We start from the raw sequence: 20,301 nt of genomic DNA, 5'->3' as shown, positions 1-20,301 counted from the left end.
CGTTCTCCGTTTCAAAAAAACATTTCCAAAATACAAGCCTTGCAGACAGACACGCCTCAGAGGACTTAAGGGTGGCTTCATGTCGGAATGATAAAGTCTCCCCGTCCGGACATGAAAATGCCACTTTGTTACACACAAAAAAAGAATCAACAACAGAGAAATGCCCACAAGCATTTGAAAAGCCGCACCACGACGCACTTGAAATAGCTCTTACATTAGTGGTAGACGCAGGAATCGCCTTTTTATTTACGCTCTTACCAACGCGATGGAAAGCAAAACAAAGCAAAGCAGAGCAAAACAAAACGAACAAACGAAAACCTTGCGTATAACGCCGTTACGTGCCCAAGCGGTATTGTACATCATCCTAGCACTGCACCCCGGGGCGTACGGTATATGGGAACGAGCACACGCCACGAATCATCTCGAATCACTCCCTACAGCTGTAAGGCGCCTTGAAGCGTGCACCCCCAACATTCTTCTTTGCGCATGTATGAAAGGTAAACTCTTGAGCAGACTCTGAACCAGCTCTAAGGAAACTAATCCGATTAGACGTTACTTTGACTCATCTTTTTACGCTCAGTGCTGGATTGCTCAAACTCCAGCTAGGGTTAGGGTTAGCATTCCCACGCTACTTAGACACTTTGTTTACGCTCAGTGCTGGATTTTGGGAACTTCAGGATGAGTGGGAATTTTCTCCTATCTGTCAATTCTGTTTTGTTTTGGAGACTCTTGGCTGCCTATGTTGTACAGTGCAGCGTGAAGGAAACATTTTCCAAAACTGTCAGCTCAAAAGTTGTAAGAAAACCTCTCCAGCTGCTTTAACTCTCTTCATTTTTGTCATTTAATGTGACACTCGATGTATAACTGGAGCCTCACATATGCAAATGGTGAGGCTCCAGTTCGACACCCAGTTCGACACCACTTTACAGTATATGACAAAAGCATGGCAGACTGTGCCGGACCGGCAGATAACTTCCGCTTATTTTTACCATATTAAACATTGGAAATCCTCCCACTTGTATTTGTGACACTTGATTTTGGCTCCACCTAAGACACTCTTAAATCTTCAAACACTTTTCTCTTCTCCCGCAACACTCTTGTCTGTCGGCACTATGTGGCAGCGTTGCATGACAACCCCTCTCACCACGGAAAGGAACCTAACAGCTTTGGTAAGAGAGGAGAAAAGGACCTGGCCAGTACGGGGCTCAAACCCGTGACCTTGGCGTTATTAGCACCACGCTCGTACCAACTGAGCTAACCGGCCTCACGACAGTGCTCCTCTCTGTGCTGCAAAAAATCGAACTCAGGGAATTTCTTTTGTCCTCCTTTGAATAGAAAGCCGTGTAATTCAGTGTACGGGCTTTCTCGTGCAGTTTCATGGTTCTTGTAACCCAAATCCTACACTGGCCTGAAGTGCCCCCCCATTTCACAGCATTTTTCAGCTGATTTAAAATGTACCTAAAGGAGAAGCATTATTGAAGACCATCAATTACCAAGAGCTTTTGTCAAAGGTTTTGGTGGTCATTTTGAATGACCACAGAGCGCTGTGACCTCGGTTTTACATCTCATCCAAAAGACAGCGCCCTTTTACAACACAGCATCTCCGTCACTATACTGGGGCATTGGGACCCGCACAGACCTCAGGGTGAGCGCCCCACTGCCGGCACCATTAACACCGCTTCCAGCTGGAAGCTTTGTTTTTCCCTGTAGCTCACCCTCATCCAGGTACTGACCTGGCTCACACCTGCTTAGCTTCAGTGGGTTTTTTGAGTTGCGAGTTGCAAGGGGATGCAAGTGATGGAGCCGCTCGCTGCAAAAGCCACTGCATTGGCCGGGAATCGAACCCGAGCCTCCCGCGTGGCAGGCGAGAATTCTACCACTGAACCACCAATGCTCAGTGCCTGGGCCTTCAAAAAAGACGCTTTTTTGGTGCTCTGTGCAAAACGCGTCGACATCTGCTTCCAGCTGCAAAATGCCATTCGCGGACGCTGAAGAACTTATTTCCAAGGCAGCGGGTACAAGCGATTGGGCGTTTTAAAACCACCAGGAACAGCAAAGAGGCGCGCTTCTTTGCTTGCGCCGAAACACACCGACTGGAGGCGGATAACGTAGTCGGCAGGATTCGAACCTGCGCGGGGAGACCCCAATGGTTTTCTAGTCCATCGCCTTAACCACTCGGCCACGACTACAGCAAGCCCCACTGCCGCTGCGTTCTTGCTACAATCTTACCTGGATCGCAAGGCGCCGGCGGAAGCCTATTTCAAAGTCGTTCTCCGTTTCAAAAAAACATTTCCAAAATACAAGCCTTGCAGACAGACACGCCTCAGAGGACTTAAGGGTGGCTTCATGTCGGAATGATAAAGTCTCCCCGTCCGGACATGAAAATGCCACTTTGTTACACACAAAAAAAGAATCAACAACAGAGAAATGCCCACAAGCATTTGAAAAGCCGCACCACGTCGCACTTGAAATAGCTCTTACATTAGTGGTAGACGCAGGAATCGCCTTTTTATTTACGCTCTTACCAACGCGATGGAAAGCAAAACAAAGCAAAGCAGAGCAAAACAAAACGAACAAACGAAAACCCTCACGTCCCGCACTTGCGTATAACGCCGTTACTTGCCCAAGCGGTATTATACGTCATCCTAGCACTGCACCCCGGGGTGTACGGTATATGGGAACGAGCACACGCCACGAATCGTCTCGAATCACTCCCTACAGCTGTAAGGCGCCTTGAAGCGTGCACCCCCAACATTCTTCTTTGCGCGTCTGTGAAAGGTAAACTCTTGAGCAAACTCTAAACCAGCTCTAAGGAAACTAATCCGATTAGACGTTACTTTGACTCATCCTTTAAGGGACCTTTGTTAATTGGAGAAATCAATGATTTCGAATGAATTCTGTATGCGTTAAAAGACAGCTATACACAGAAAACATGCAGGACACTGCTCATGATGTTTCCCGAGCCGAAACACAGTGCGTTTTTCCAAGCCATCTGACAAAGCCCGCCCACTGAAAACTGCAGCAGATCGTGTAAAGACGTTCAACTTTGTAACTACTGCACGCACAGGAAGCAGAATAAATTCCTCTTTTCAAACTGTCAAAGGTTTGCTTTGCGAACGCTGCAGGACATCGCACAATCTCTTTTGAACGGGGACAAACGATTTCTTATGAGGCGCACTAAGTACAGACGTTTAAAAAGCTCCACTCATGCCGACCATGCAGCATGAAGAAGCGCAACCTAACGTTTGCATTCCTAGCACTGTTGCAACCTAGCACTGTTGCATTCCGCGCATCAGTAGCTAAAAGAATATCATTTAAGGCTCTTGTTAATGCTGTTTCAGAAACCAGACTGAAATTTCTCAAGTATATTATTTGAATCCAGATACGATTGACGTTGGGCAACAACTATTCTCTCAAAACTTTTAGATTGAAATGGGACCTTTGAGACAGGCCTGTAGTTGTTAAGAACTTGTGGATCCAAATTTGACTTCTTAAGGAGCGGTCTAACAACCGCTACCTTAAATTGATCAGGTACAACGCCTGACGCAAGCGATGCATTCATCATACTAATTATAGGTCCTGCCAGTCCTTCGAGGGAATCTTTGACTAGCTGAGTGGGTATGGGATCTAGCGAACAGGTGGTTGACTTTGTCTTACGTCTGTGTCCATGAGTCCACCATAAGAAGAAATCTGAACAGAAATCTGAGTGGTGATCATGCGAGGTCACCACGGAGGAAACCACTGCTCTCCCCCCCAAAAAAACCACCACTGCCCCTCTCAAGTTTGCTAAAGACCACATGGATGTTCCACAGCAACTCCTGGAACAATGTTCTGTGGACAGACGTGACAAAAGTTGAACTTGTTGGTAAATGTGCACAGCGTTATGTTTGGAGATAACAAAACACTGCATACCAACTCCAAAACCTCATCCCACCTGGGAAGCATGGCGGAGGCTGTACGGCTTGCAATCATCGAGGGACCGATGAATTCCAAGATGTATCAGGAAATTCTACAGCAGAATGTCAGGGTGTCTGCCTGTGATCTAAAACTCGAAAGACGCTGGGTCATGCAGCATGACAAAAACAAAGGAGTACATCAACAACAGAGTGGCTGAAACAGAAGAAATTCCATATTTTGGGATGGCCAAGTAAGAGTCCTGACCCCAATCCCATTGAAGTGCTGTGGCGTGATCTGAAGCAGGCCGTTCAGCGCAAGACATCCCAAAAATATACATGAACTGAAACAGTTTTGCATAGAGGAATAGGCCAAAATACTTCCTAACCGCTGCTCAGGTCTGACCAGCCGCTACAGAAAGTGGGGATTGAGGTTTTTGTCATAAAGGAGGTTCCACTAGCTCCTTAATATAAGGGTTCACATACTTTTTCCATCAATGACCTTGATTGTTTAAACCATTTGGTCAATAAAGAAACAGCAATGTCAAATGTTGGGCGTGTGTTGTTTGTGAAATCAGACTCTCTTTATTAATTATTATGACTTAGATAAAGATAAGATCACATGTTAGGAGCCATTCATGCAGAAATCCACATCATTCCAAAGGGCTGTTTACAAAAGTTTTTCTCCCAACTGTATGTGAGAGAAAAGCAGAGACGCTCACTGAGTAAGGTGGGGTTGTAGCTTTGCAAATCACAAGGACATTTGTACGCTCAAAATGGGACAGGAGCACCCCAGATGGGACTCAAACCCACAATCGCTGTTTTAGGAGGCCAGTGTCTTAGCCATTAGGCCACTGGGGCACACTGGGGAGGGTCAATCACGCTGATGAGAGCCAGTTTTTTTTTCCTTTGCTTTTTCAAAGGGATCCCCAAAATTAGGGAAGTTAGGCAGCAGAAGGTTTACTGTGACCTGAGAAGGACCGGCATCCAATCACGGTGGTACACACACACACGCTCTCACTCATCTGAGCTACACGGCTACCAAGATGATCTCAGGTGCGCCGAGCTGGTACGGAACATATTGAACTGATCGACGACGAATTGTCTCTCAGACAGGCTTTTCACCTCTGAGCTCCCTGACTGACAGTGATCAGCTAGGTAGTGAAACAGTCAGCTGCTTCTAAGCCTTAAACAGCTGCATCTCGGCGCTTCCACGGAGAGATGATTTGAAAGCCGAACATCGCCTATTGGGAACACCTTTCTATCACTAGTTTAAGAGACTCTTAAGGTCTTGCAGAGGTGCCTGTCTAATAGCATGTGCTTTGCAAGCTATAGGTGTTTAGGCTGAGGCAGAATGCCTATTAACAAAATGTTTTTCTAAAGGGGCCTCGCACTCTTTTCCAAGCAATGGTCACCATCCCCACCGAGTGTCACAATGTAGTCATGTCCTAGGACATCACCTGTTAGTCTCCATTTGTCTGCCACCAACACTTTAGGTTACAGAGTCACAACCGCACCCCGGAGACCAGAGGAGCCATTGGCGTTCTGGCGGCGCAGATTGGGCTGAAGGTGGGACGCTTGAATCTCGCTGTTGGAGGCCGTCTGAAACTGACCCAAGCCTTTCCCTTGAATTAAATGTAAATAAGAAATGAACCCCAGATGCACATGGAATCAATCACGTGTTTCCTTTGAGCCGTTTCAGAGACTGCTCCAGAGTTTACCTTGCACAGATGCGCAAAGATTAATGATGGGGGTGCACGCTTCCAGGCGTCTTACAACTGTAGGGACTGTTTAGAGACAATTCGTAGATTGTTCTCATTTCCCTCTATTCCCCGTGTTGCAGTGGTAGGATGACGTAAATTCCTGCTTCGACACGTAACGGCATTATAATCAAGTGCAGGAGCTGAGGGCTTTAGTTTTGTTTCGTTTTCCATGGCGTTCGTAAGCGCGCAAATCAAAGGCAATTCCTGCGTCTAACACGAATGTAAATGCTTTGGAAAGTGCAGTGTGGTGCAGCTTGTAAAATCCTTTTCCACATTTGTGGTTTGTTGATGTTTTTTCTGTCTGCCAAAGTTGCATTTTGACATCCGGACTGGGGGACTTCATCATTTGAACGTGAAGCCAGCCTTAAACCCTCTGAGGCATGTCTGTCTGCCGGCACGAATCTTGTGAAAGGTATTTTTTTTTTAACGGAGAGCGACTTTAAAAAGGTTTCCGCAGCGACTTCGCACTCCGTGTTAGATTATAGGAGGAATGCGGCGGCAGCGAGCTCGCTTTTGTCATGGCCGAGTGGTTAAGGCGATGGACTCGAAATGCGTTGGGGCTTCCCCGCGCAGGTTCGGAACTTGCCGACTCCGGCGTCTGCCGCACGTCGCCTTGTGCCTGCGCGGCAAAGGCAACGTGCCGCTTCTCCTTTCCCGGTACTATGAAAATGCTAAATCGCTTGGACCCGCTGCCATGGAAAGCAGTTCTTCAGATTACCACACATTCTGCGTTCGCACCTCTGGTGCTCTACTTATGCCTTTGAAAACCTAATGAATAAAGCTGAAAGAACCGACACGATATGTAGGTGCTCGTAAAGCACGCATTAAAGAACTGTTAACAGCAAGGGTTTCAGTGGGTTAACTGAGGAGAAGGCGTGATCGCTAATTGTTGACTTTTTATTTGGTGTTAGAAACACTCTTACTGTGCATGATGTGCAACAAATGTAGCCACAGAAATTGCATCACGCTTTCATGTATGCTATTGCAGACACCAACGTTGCCTAGATAGAAAACCGAAATAGCCGTGGGTTTGCTTGTTGGTCTGAAGGATCTCTCTTCGAATCTCTATCATTTGTCAATGGAAGTAAAAGGCGCTGCAATCTCATACGTTCAGAATCAAACCCGCAGCTGTTGTTCGACTTTATTTCTTGACTAATTACAACTGAGTGTCGCATGAGCAGTTACGTAAACTTGTCTGGTATATTTGAACACAAATGCCGTTCTTCAATTAAAACTAACAGTACATTGTCAGGGACATTCAGTTCTATACAAACAAGAGACAGACAAGAGAATATTTCTACCTTTCATGTGGACTACGTGTTGACTTACTGATCGGAATAATTGAAAAGTTCGGGTTCATAGCCGATGCAGTGCGTGCTAATTAGAACAACAGCAACGCTGAGCTCTCAGCACCGTACTGAGCCCAGGTGTTTTTCTAAAGCTGTCAGGTGCAGTTCATTTACATGAAGGAAATCTCTTACTGGGTACGATTACAATACAGTAAGTAGCACAGGCTACTTAGGGAGTAGCCTGATGCGTTTAAAAACGACCCGAGCCAGGCAGAAGTCGAATCTACAATCTCCTGATCCGTAGTCAGACGTGTTATCCATTGCACCACTGACCCTGGTGCAACACTGCAGGACTGCAACCCGGTGAGCTCAGCACTGCAACTAGTAAAATACCCCCGGTCCATTCTTTTCCAAAAGTGAGAAACACCTGTTTTCTACATTTTGTCTGTTTTAAAACCATATCTCTTTAAACCAAACCAAGAGTTTGTCTTTTGCTCTGATATTCTGATTCATTTCGATTTCAAAGAAAAAAAAAACTACCTTCCAAAGCATCATAAAATTGTCCCTTCTTCCAGACTCTACTTCTCTCTTGTAGTAGTACAGCAGACCTTTCCAGGTGAGCAGATCACAGAGTCCGAAATGAGCTTCCTCCATCAAGCAAAGTACCTGAACATGACTCTGTCATCATAAAAGCGCCCCTGTAATAAAGAAATTCAATCTGAAATCAAGAGGGCAGTTGCCTACTGAAATACAAGAAGTCATCAATTTTAACCTAGCAACACATTAAAGGCTGCATCTATACAAGTACGATTCTAGAAATGCTCACCAGATTACGTTTTAAGAAGGAACTGCGCTTCAGGTTCTGCCGAGATCTTAACTCGGATGGCAGGATTCAGAGTCCGGAGTGCGGACTGATTGCTCACGGAGGGTCCATATACTGTGGATCCCTCAGTGATCTTCCGCGTATTCAAACCGCCAGCGTGTGACTCCCCTGTCCCCGTGACCTCATTGCTCTGCTCTCTCCTCTGTGCAGCCGAGCCCGATTCACGGTAAAGTGAAAAAAAAATATGCCCTCAACGTGAGATTTACTCTGGAGCGAGGATAGATGTTACCTTTTTATCATTGAACAGGATGTATGTGATGTGGCGACTAGGTTCAATTTTGTATCCTCTTTAAAAGATTAAGGACTGGGGTGAGCGTGATTTACCACCCTTTCAGCTAAGAACCCGACGTGCGCACCGTCTAAGCTGCATAGACTCGGTCGTTTAACTCTTCTCCATTAGCAGGGTTAAGGTTAAAGAAAAAAAACATTGCTGACTTCTTTTTTTTTTGCCAGCTGCTAGCGCTGATTAGCAAGGTTTGTATTTCATGTTTTGCAAGTTGCATCCATTTTAAGAAAAACAAGTCGTGTTAAAGACAGGAAATGAATACTTGCATTTAATTAAGTCTAGCCATAGGCGGTTATCCACTGGGATTCAGACCCAGGGTCTTCTGTTTACTAGACAGGTGCTTTAACCAACTAAGCCACAGCGCCCCGGGAGTGCTGTCCTTTTGCAGCCACTTGGACACACCACTCAGACACATCTGCATTCGGTGTGTGCTCCGCCTGCTCGCTGAGCAAGTTGCCACCTTTACATACAATAGCAACATCGACACCAAGAGAAAGGATGACAAATGGCTTTTATCTGGAACTTTTCATGTCCAAGGAGCTCAATGTGCTTTCTGTGTACAACAGGGCCACTGAACTCCACGCTGGCCACTGAACCACAGCAGTGGCTTGCTGGCTTGACATCTCCCAAGGAAAATGTTGAAATCGCATGTGGAACAGGAAAATGACCCTCGAGTACGAGGGAAAAAAAGAAAAAGATCATCTGGAGCGCGCCAACCCAGTTGGGACAGCCCAGTTTTGTTGACGAGGTGGCCGAGTGGTTAAGGCGATGGATTGCTAGTCCATTGTGCTTTGCACGCATGGGTTCAAATCCCATCCTCGTTGGTTTCCACGTCTGTTTCCATTCTGTTTTTGATCCCTATTGCTCAATGCACAGTGAAAGCATTGCATACATGTGTCTGACAATGAGAAATGGGCCCCTGAGACAGTCATTTGCCTGTTTCACAAATGATCGTATTTTACTAGAGATTCTGTTTGGGATTCAGATGTGCATTCGGACAGCAATCCCTTTCAAGAAATGATACATTCTGGATGAGGTCAAAGGTGCATCATTTGGACACTTTGTGGGCTTGAAATACAAAGAAAATCATGTTCTATGGTACAAGATAAATACAAAACTTAAGCTTTTATTATAATTAGATTTGTTTATAAAGCATAAGCAATCATTTATTACATTAATATATGTAAAAATAACATTTTAGCATCATACGTTTAGTATATTTAGTCCCTAATGCTGAAAGAAATGATCATAGAACATGACTTCTAACCTTACCTGCTGTGTTTTTGATCCCTATTGCTCAATGCACAGTGAAAGCATTGCATACATGTGTCTGACAATGAGAAATGGGCCCCTGAGACAGTCATTTGCCTGTTTCACAAATGATCGTATTTTACTAGAGATTCTGTTTGGGATTCAGATGTGCATTCGGACAGCAATCCCTTTCAAGAAATGATACGTTCTGGATGAGTTCAAAGGTGCTGGAACACTGTATTTAGGATGTGTTTGCAGTTATTCTGTGTTTCTAGCTTCAACCCAGTGATATATATATATATATGCTCACTGATTTTTTGGTACATGCCCAGGGCAATAATCATTATGAGGATTTATTTCCATATGTGCTAGAGGTAGTGTTGTGAAATTCTTCAACACACTGGATCGCAGGTTTAAACCTGCACTCTTACTCCTTAAATACCAACAAATGCAGATATGTAGCAATCATATTGTAGCGGACACTCATTTGCCTGTTTCACAAATGATCATATTTTACTAGAGATTCTGTTTGGGATACGGATGTGCATTCTGACAACAATCTCTTTCAAAAAATGATTTTACCTTATCGCAGCCTTGCCCCTCTTGCCTCTTTGGAAAATATCTCCATCTTGTGGTCGTTGTTGGTAATGTTTAGACAATATCTCCATCTTGTGGTCGTTGTTGGTAATGTCTAGACAATATCTCCATCATGTGGTCGTTGTTGGTAATGTCTTCTTATGCCCTTTTTTATTTCAATTCTTTATTAGTTGATTCTAGAATCTCTACAATAGAGCTGAAAATATCAGTTTTGTAGCAGACAATATGACATTAGTTATAGTCCAATTAAGACTTTATTACCCTGTTTGTAACATAACAAATTAAAATTGATTAAAACTAAATTTGGAACACCAGGGAACATAAAAAATGATTTTTAGGAAAACCATGAGGTTCTCTGTGTCCGATGCCTGCAAGGGGAGAAAGCTAGAATCCTTTGCTTTTTCAAAATTTGAAAATAAACATCATATAACAACAGCTTTCATTCCTAGGAGTGAAAAATAACCATTTTTGAAGACATATTAGTTTCTAAAACACTACAATAAAGTTAAAAACATCCGTTTTATATTACTTTTAGTATTTTTAGTGAAATTAGTCATGTATTGCACTATTTTTAATATAATCTCTAATTAAAAGTGAATAGAATTAAGTTTGGAGCAACAAGGAACACAAAAAAAAAAGATTTTAAGGAAAAAAATGATGTCTTCTGTGCCAGGTGCCTGCAAGGGGAGAAAGCTAGAATCCTACCCAGGCTCCTGGAGTTCTGTCCTGGCTAAAGGAGGTGAATCCATCCCCTTCAAAGCTCCATGAAAAAATGATCATTTAAAATTTGAAAAAAAAACATCATATAACAACAGTTTTCATTCATAGGAGTGAAAAACAACCATTTTTGAAGACATATTAGTTTCTAAAACACTACAATTAAGTTGAAAACATCCGTTTTATATTACATTAATTTTTGTGAAATTAGTCATTTATTGCACTATTTTTAATAAAATCTCTAATTAAAAGTGATTAAAATTAAGTTTGGAACAACAAGGAACACACAAAAAAAAGATTTTAAGGAAAAAAATATTGTCTTCTATGCCAGGTGCCTGCAAGGGGAGAAAGCTAGAATCCTACCCAGGCTCCTGGAGCTCTGTCCTGGCTAAAGGAGGGTGAATCCATCCCATTCAAAGCTCCATGAAAAAATGATATTTTTAAATTTGAAAAAAAAAACATTATAGAACAACATCTCTTGGTCCACAGAGTGCAAAAATCCAACTTTGAAGAAAATCCATTGACTGATCCCCGAATCCTGAAGTTTCTTCGCATGATATCGGGCTTGCAACCACTTTCTGGAAAATTTTCAGCTCCATTGTAGAGATACTAGAATCAACTAATAGAGAATTAAAATAAAAAAGGGCATAAGAAGACATTACCAACAACGACCACAAGATGGAGATGTTGTCTAGACATTACCAACAACGACCACAAGATGGAGATATTTTCCAAAGAGGCAAGAAGGGCAAAGCTGCGATAAGGTAAAATCATTTTTTGAAAGAGATTGTTGTCAGAATGCACATCCGTATCCCAAACAGAATCTCTAGTAAAATATGATCATTTGTGAAACAGGCAAATGAGTGTCCGCTACAATATGATTGCTACATATCTGCATTTGTTGGTATTTAAGGAGTAAGAGTGCAGGGGGTCTAAATCTGCGATCCAGTGTGTTGAAGTATTTCACAACACTACCTGTAGCCCGTCTGGAAATAAATCCTCATTCTGATTATTGACCTGGGCATGTACCAATAAATCACTGAGTATATATATATATCACTGTGTTGAAGCTAGAGACCTGTATGTAATAATATGATGCTAAAATGTTATTTTCACATGTAAGAAAACCGGCTCAGGGACGCCAAATATGTAATGTTGCCATAGCAAAATTAAATGTAGGGGGTCTCTGAAGGCACCAGTTCTGTAGGGTTTGGGCATTTACTGAGACAATTATTAATTGTAGCAGTAAATCACAAAGTTGATTCTTTTGATAGCTTTAGAATCCAACCATGTGACATAACTCAAACAACGTGCACACACAGGTACTAATACACGAGGATACATTTATTAATACATAAAATATGCATGTAAACCTAACAGATCTTATCAAGAGGGTTATCAGAATACAAAAGATATATATTCAGTCAGTTACGAAGTGTTACACATATCAAGAGGACATACGTTCAGTATATCATTCATTAAGACCGTTTCGTTAATGAACTTGGTTATAACTTCTACATTAGATACTGAAACAAGTACATAACTCTTAGGAATTAAATTGATATCAACTGGTTGGGATAACAATTGAATTCTCGAGCTGTAATGCATTGAAGTTGAATACTCATCCAATCTTTGGGGATTCAGATCTTCCTGCGGGCACAAAGAAACAGTTGCAGGCTGTTGCTGTCCAATCCGCGCTCTCTGGCTCCGTGCCAGGCTGTGCTGTGCGGCTTGCGACGCTGCACTGCTGATGCTCACTGTTGGCTTTAACTAGCAAAGTTTGTGCACAGGAGAAAAGATGACTGTGGGTCCCAGCAAGTCAGGAAGAGGACCGGTTCGTTTCTGATGAAGAGCTAGTTCTGAATAGTGATTCAGCTGTCCACAGTTCCGACCTGTTCACAAGGCCTGCTGCTGGTGCTAACCTCGGGTGGATCCTCTGGTTATTCTCTGGCAACCTCCGCTCTAGACTCTTAGAACAAAGGAAAGTTCTGGCACTCGGACACACTGGCCGTTCCGTGGTTGTCCGGGCTGAGTCTCAGGATGGTCAGGAGGCGCGCTGCGAGAATGTCCTGCCCTTGGGAGCCTTCTGCTCCTGGGCCGTCCTGCCCTGGAATTCTCCTTTGAATTCCCTTTAGAATTGTCCACAGAATCCTCTGAATCCTCCCTTCTGAATCTTACTGAATCTCACAGGCTCTCTGTGTTGCCTGTTTTTACCTGGAGGAACTTCAGCTCATTGATTGGCTGAAAGTTCCATGGGCATCAGAGTCCCACGTGGGTTACTCGGCCCTACCAGTCCCTGATTGATTGATCAAGGTGAGATATGAGTCACTTAGTCCTGACACTTAGTAATGCAGTCCAGATGTCCAACTGGCACTCCCTAGACAGATAGGCGCCAATGGATGACCATTGATCATGATAGCCAGGCTTAGCTAAGTGCATCCCCCTTTGGGAGCTGTCCTAGGACCTTAAATCACCCTGCAGAACAGTTTCTCTGTGGCTGCACCACAGAGATGAACAGAGAAATGGGGCCTCATTTGGGAAGGCTCAGAACACTTAATTCTGCCTTATTAATAAGCCTCGCCGCTACATATCCCCCCTTTTTGAAGGTCATGAGGTCCTGAGGCGTTGTTGCCTTCAAAACAAAACAGAGTTAAGTGATGTCCCTTGCCATTAGAACATTAATCTTAAATGTCCACATTACTCCTCGAGAATTCATACCGGAACCAGCGTTGGATACAAACAGGATGAATAACATCTGGAGTATGTATAAACACGGTAGGAGACATTATCTAAGTCTAGGAATTACACATCAGGAAGTTCACTGTCAATATCTGATACCTCTGTAGTACATATTTGGGAAGAAATCACTTCCTTTCTTTTGACATGCTACCTTTGACTCATTCATGCTACCCAGATTACATTTTGATGCAAGAGTACAGCATTCAGAGTACACTGTCAGTCATGATCCAGCTTCCCAGCAGCAGTGTTACAATAACAACAGTTCCTGTTCCCAGCCCCGCGATAAACCACAACACCTGTGTTGGGTATCTGCTTGGGTGGTTTGGAGGTTTGTTCCATTAAAGCAAACTAACTACCTGTACCTCTTCAGGGCTTACTGTTTCTTGGATTTCTATCCAATTCAATAGTGTGGCACCTGAAGGCATCCATGACCTCAAGTTTGGTCTTATGTTGTCTGGTTCCAGACCGTACAGTGTTAAGTTACCATGCTGTACTATGGCCTCCTCGGGAACTTGCAGGAAAACTGTTTGATTAGGTAGCTGCATTGTGGTAGCTGTATCATGCCTGTCACAAGTCATAGTGTCAGTTAAATGTGGTGTGCTGACCAGCCATTTACTTCCTACCTGCTCTTCATGGGGTTCATTAACCTCCCTCTGCTCGTTAGTAGCTTTACACCCTTCATTGGTGAATCGTTTAGACACAGCCAATGGATAGCTTTGGTAGCCATACCCATCTCAAGATTTGGAACCAAATTCAATCTTGGATTGCCTTCTGGGTGAGCTATGAGCGATGGGGTTAATGTCACATACTCCTCTACTGAGAAGAGTGGAATCAAGTGGGTTGGGAATCGTGCCGTGGTTAGACTAGCTACAGTGGCACTAAGCTCCCTTAATAGGTCTTGTGTCAACATTCTGGCCTGTTGCACACAAGCATAAACCCACTGTATAACACCAACAATCATGTCCACTGGTTGGGGAATAAGGTTTAACCCTGTTGCATAGGAAATTGCCTGTAGGGTTTTCCCTAAGCTTTCCAACTTTTGCTGCTGTCGATACAGTCTGTCACTACCCTCCGGCATCTCTGACCCCTGCCTTCTTGGGGCAGTCAGGGTGAGAGTGCCAGTAGCACACAAACCTACCAGAAAAAAGCAAACGTGCAACAGTGGCGGCAGCAATCAGTCCTCCCAAAAGTCTTTTCGGGTGGCTGATCCCAGTCATCTCCTTCTGAGTGACTGTCGCCTTTCTAAGCTGGCGCAGCGTGTACATGGTGTCTTTCACAGTATGCCCTGTGGCATCTTGGGCACCAACATCCTGGAAATATGGGGAGATCTGACGCAGCTGCTGATGCTGCTCCTCCTTTTCCAGGGCATCTGCTTTTTCGATTTGTTCATGCCTGTGCTCTAGGAACCCTGCAGGGGGTGGTGCAGCGGTAGAGCATGCCTGACCCTCGGCTGAGTGGTCATCTGGAGCACCTGAGTGATCTGGGATTGTTACCCCATTCTCACTGTTCAGGTCCACCCTGCACACTTCCTGATTGAGGAATCCCTCTATCGGCATGTTTACAATCGTTCGCTGGGCGTGGGTGTAGGACACCTGCTCGCTCCCCCCTTCCCTTGCTAGGGGTTCAGGGAGCTGCCCCAGCACTGGGATAGCTAGTTCACTGTCTTTGAACTTACTATCACTCACCAGGCCCATGTCAGTGCAGGCGGGGATTCTGACACCCCTCTTTGCGATGTCCTGCACTGGCAGGCGGGTGACTTGACCATCCAGCTCCAGTCTGGCTGAACCACTGTTGGTCAGACTCAGACTGACAGACTGAGCTGGTGGCTGTAAGAAAACCGGCTCGGCTTTCATTCCCTGTCCCTTCTGGGGGACTGGGTGTGTTGGCAACCCTGCCGTTGAGGCAGGAACAATCAGGTCTCACTCACTACCTGGTAGTTGTGAGAAATAATGTTACCTGACTGCAGGTTCCCTGGGTCAGAGCAGAGGGAATCGGCATCTGGGATCAGGTGTGTCCACAGCGCAGTAGTCTCAGCGTCCAGCTGGACCTCCTGTCTAACCTGTGAATGTTGCACCAGGGGCACCTGGCGGTGGCCCTGTGACAGCTGCTCAAGCAGATCCTTACTAATAGAGGACCTCTCAGGGCTAAGGGTGAGGGCTACATCACCAACCTGCTCTCCTGCCATCTGGATCCCTTCCACCACTGCAGGGTGGTGTTCCTGACCCCTCTTGGGTGCCAGGGTGCACAGGGAAAGCTCCTTTTCATCGCCAGGTGGGGAGATCTGCTCCTCTTTAGGGATGTAAAAGGTGTGTGCTTTACCTGGTGGATCAGGCGGCTGCTTGGAGCACCGCTCCTGTGGCATGGAGGCTGTTGGGACCTTGGCCGGGACACGACTTCCCTGTATATCCGGGGAACAAGGAAATATTTTTATTTCTTGTCCAGAGGGAACAGAAGGAATCTCCACATAGGCTTCTGTGTTCGGTGGGCACTGTGTGAGCACAGTCTGCCTCTTGGCCCCCCTTTCCTTCTGTACAGAAGGCTTAGGAGCCTTGACCTGTTTCCACACTTTGCCTTTCTGGTGATCCACCAAAGGTTCCTCTCTGAGTCGCATGCCCTTTTCTTTTTCAACCCGTTTGAGCTTGCCGTGTGACATCAAACACCTTTCAACCTCAGTGTCAATCAGTGTCTCACAGTGTAAGACATCTCCCATGGCAGCCTTGAGGTAAAAGCTTCTTGCTTTTCCTCTGTGTTTTACTGCCTGCTCTGTGACTTCAGGGGTGGAGTCAGCACTCACTTGGGAGTGGCTGAATTCATCCAGGCAGGAACCCTTCTGCTCAATCAGATAGACTGAGGGAGGGAGAGGGGGCGGGTCTCCGCCTCCTCATGGAGAGTATCAGCTCATTCACGCTTCCGGCAGCCTTGGGGAGCGGTTGTCCCTGTCCTAATAAAGCTTGTTCAAGCCTGGCCAGGCGGGTGGCTACTGAATCCTTTTGTTCAGCTTTATCTAGCCCTTTCCCTCCCCCGGTGTTCTCATGGCACTTAGGACGCTGGGTGTGGTCCTGTGTGCATGCTTTGGAACGGGGCTTAGCCAGCTCAGGAGCCTGTGCTCCTTCGAGCAGGGGGGAATTAACCCTGCTGGCTCTGACGGCAAACACAGTCACTTTAACAGCTTTTTGCTCAGAGCGACTTTGGACATCATACTCCCAGGCTTTCTGCACGAATCTCTTAATATCAGTCATTTTCATGGTCTGTGCATCTGTATGCATTAAGATCATCTTTCTGACTGACGGGTGGAGATTCGCAATGAATAAACCCTTGAAATGTGTGTTCTCTTCGCAACCCTCATCATTTCGCCCTGCAAAATAAGTTCGTCTAAGTCTCTCGTAATATTCGCGAGGGGACTCTGCTCTCTTGTGCTTAATGTTAAGAGCGGCGGCTATCGCAGCAGTCGGGTCAATAAACGCACTGTATTCTTCGATAAGTGCTTGACAAAGCTGCTCAAAATCATTACAGACTTCTTTCATCTGCCTAGCCATCCACTCATGTACAGCTCTGCTGGTAGTTTTCCTGACCAGAAACACTTTCTCCTGTTCTGTGGCGTTTGGCAGATACTGCAGGGTATACCTGAGGTCCTGAATATAACTCTCGATATTATTCTTTGACACTGCGGGGTCAAATCTCTCTATGTCCTTCGCTAGCTCTCTCAGAGAATGGAGATTTATCCTTCTAGCTTCTCCGCTGACGGAGATATGGAAGAGATCGTGGTCAGACCTGTCGCTGCTAGAGAGAGTGCTTAATAGCGACTCGAATTCAGACCTTTTAGCAACCATCCTTAAACTTAAAGAGTATTACTTTTAAGTACGAAATCACAGTTTTACCACAGAAAACCACAAGATCAAGTATGCAATCAACCCGGTAGATCGCAAAAGATCACAAAACAATCAAGCACTGCTTAAAGAGCAAGGGGAACTTTTTTTTCTTTCGGCTTTCAGCACACCGTATTGTTGTGTATGAAACCCGCGGCGTTTTATATTGAATTATTCCGCTTGGTTGACTCATTTCAGTCTTGCCACGCCCACCCAGGGACGCCAAATAATGTAAGAAAACCGGCTCAGGGACGCCAAATATGTAATGTTGCCATAGCAAAATTAAATGTAGTGGCTCTCTGAAGGCACCAGTTCTGTAGGGTTTGGGCATTTACTGAGACAATTATTAATTGTAGCAGTAAATCACAAAGTTGATTCTTTTGATGGCTTTAGAATCAAACCATGCGACATAACTCAAACAACGCGCACACACAGGTACTAATACACGAGGATACATTTATTAATACATAAAATATGCATGTAAACCTAACAGATCTTATCAAGAGGGTTATCAGAATACAAAAGATATATATTCAGTCAGTTACGAAGTGTTACACATATCAAGAGGACATACGTTCAGTATATCATTCATTAAGACCGTTTCGTTAATGAACTTGGTTATAACTTCTACATTAGATACTCAAACAAGTACATAACTCTTAGGAATTAAATTGATATCAACTGGTTGGGATAACAATTGAATTCTCGAGCTGTAATGCATTGAAGTTGAATACTCATCCAATCTTTGGGGATTCAGATCTTCCTGCGGGTACAAAGAAACAGTTGCAGGCTGTTGCTGTCCAATCCGCGCTCTCTGGCTCCGTGCCAGGCTGTGCTGTGCGGCTTGCGACGCTGCGCTGCTGATGCTCACTGACCGGCTAGTTAGTGTTGGCTTTAACTAGCAAAGTTTGTGCACAGGAGAAAAGATGACTGTGGGTCCGAGCAAGTCAGGAAGAGGACCGGTTCGTTTCTGATGAAGAGCTAGTTCTGAATAGTGATTCAGCTGTCCACAGTTCCGACCTGTTCACGAGGCCTGCTGCTGGTGCTAACCTCGGGTGGATCCTCTGGTTATTCTCTGGCAACCTCCGCTCTAGACTCTTAGAACAAAGGAAAGTTCTGGCACTCGGACACACTGGCCGTTCCGTGGTTGTCCGGGCTGAGTCTCAGGATGGTCAGGAGGCGCGCTGCGAGAATGTCCTGCCCTTGGGAGCCTTCTGCTCCTGGGCCGTCCTGCCCTGGAATTCTCCTTTGAATTCCCTTTAGAATTGTCCACAGAATCCTCTGAATCCTCCCTTCTGAATCTTACTGAATCTCACAGGCTCTCTGTGTTGCCTGTTTTTACCTGGAGGAACTTCAGCTCATTGATTGGCTGAAAGTTCCATGGGCATCAGAGTCCCACGTGGGTTACTCGGCCCTACAAGTCCCTGATTGATTGATCAAGGTGAGATATGAGTCACTTAGTCCTGACACTTAGTAATGCAGTCCAGATGTCCAACTGGCACTCCCTAGACAGATAGGCGCCAATGGATGACCATTGATCATGATAGAAAGGCTTAGCTAAGTGCATCCCCCTTTGGGAGCTGTCCTAGGACCTTAAATCACCCTGCATGAATAGTCTCTCTGTGGCTGCACCACAGAGATGAACAGAGAAATGGGGCCTCATTTGGAAAGGCTCAGAACACTTAATTCTGCCTTATTAATAAGCCTCGCCGCTACACACATATATTAATGTAATAAATGATTGCTTATGCTTTATAAATAAATCTAATTAAAATAAAAGCTTAAGTTTTGTATTTATCTTGTACCATAGAACATGATTTTCTTTGTATTTCAAGCCCACAAAGTGTCCAAATGTTCTATGATCATTTCTTTCATCATTAGGGACTAAATATACCAAACGTATGATGCTAAAATCCTGAAAAAAGGATAGGCTCCATTTCGTCAGTAGATTGGAGTCCAAAACTGATTTGGGTCAATATACATTACCTTTGAAGATAAGGTACAGTCTACTGTAGGGAACCATCAACTTAGAAAGCATTGGCCTTCCCTGGGGGTCAGGTAGGTGCAAAAGATAAACCTTTATCCTATCTTTATCTTAAGATAAGTGTCCAAGCAGTATTTTTCCAAGTTTCACCAAGCTCATCATGTTGCCATAGTAGACAAAGTTCTATAAAATGTTAAATAACTTTAGAAAAAAGCATCTTGGTCTTTCAGTACTGTACAAGGTGAATTAAACTGTCCCTGGTAATAAAAAGTAATTAGAAGCATCCCAGAAACTTTATCTCTAGAAACATTAGCTGTTTTATATCATGTAATTTAGTGTGATGTTGTCAGAATTCAAGGACATTATCACACACAGAAATTGGTTCAGTTAAATCTAAAAAACACAGCTAAACATGGGTTTAAATGTAAAATAGAAGTCTTACCTCTTGTCAAAAGATTTAATTCAAGAAGCGATGTAATAAATGATTGCTTATGCTTTATAAACAAATCTAATTAAAATAAAAGCTTAAGTTTTGTATTTATCTTGTACCATATAACATGGTTTTCTTTGTATTTCAATCCCACAAAGTGTCCAAATGACGCACTACATGATATAAGGAAGATTATCACATGCATATCGGTATTATCTTTCTTACGAAAATGCATTCCTTTCATTACCTTTTACTTTTTAAAATGAACTCAAATTGTGTATAATGTAATAATTTAAGTAGAATAGATTCTAACAATATAATGATCCAGTGTGTTGCACTACTTCACTGCTTCACTGCTCTATGCCGTCTGGAAATAAATCCTCAGACTGCTCACTGCCCTGGGCTTGTACCAATAAATTACAGGAGCACGTCTATATATCACTGCGTTGAAGCAGAAGACACACAATCACTGCAAACACATCCTAAATACAGTGTTCCAACACCTTTGACCTCATCCAGAACGTATCATTTATTGAAAGGGATTGCTGTCAGAATGCACATCTGAATCCCAAACAGAATCTCTAGTAAAATACGATCATTTGT

At 44.3% G+C, this 20,301-nt stretch overlaps 2 non-coding genes across 2 annotated transcripts; both read right to left on the bottom strand.

The window, feature by feature from the left end:
* Nucleotides 1-1,190: 1,190 nt before the first annotated feature.
* Nucleotides 1,191-1,264, bottom strand: trnai-aau (transfer RNA isoleucine (anticodon AAU)). Its single transcript has one exon. It is a non-coding gene; the product is annotated as a tRNA-Ile (tRNA).
* A 559-nt stretch (nt 1,265-1,823) lies between these two features.
* trnag-gcc (transfer RNA glycine (anticodon GCC)) lies at nt 1,824-1,894 on the bottom strand. The gene has a single exon. It is a non-coding gene; the product is annotated as a tRNA-Gly (tRNA).
* Nucleotides 1,895-20,301: the final 18,407 nt, after the last annotated feature.

Source organism: Lepisosteus oculatus, unplaced genomic scaffold (assembly GCF_040954835.1).
Source record: "Lepisosteus oculatus isolate fLepOcu1 unplaced genomic scaffold, fLepOcu1.hap2 HAP2_SCAFFOLD_64, whole genome shotgun sequence".
Lineage (NCBI taxonomy): Eukaryota > Metazoa > Chordata > Actinopteri > Semionotiformes > Lepisosteidae > Lepisosteus > Lepisosteus oculatus.
Note: the sequence above shows the minus strand (reverse complement) of the source record. Positions and strands in the feature narration are given on the sequence as shown.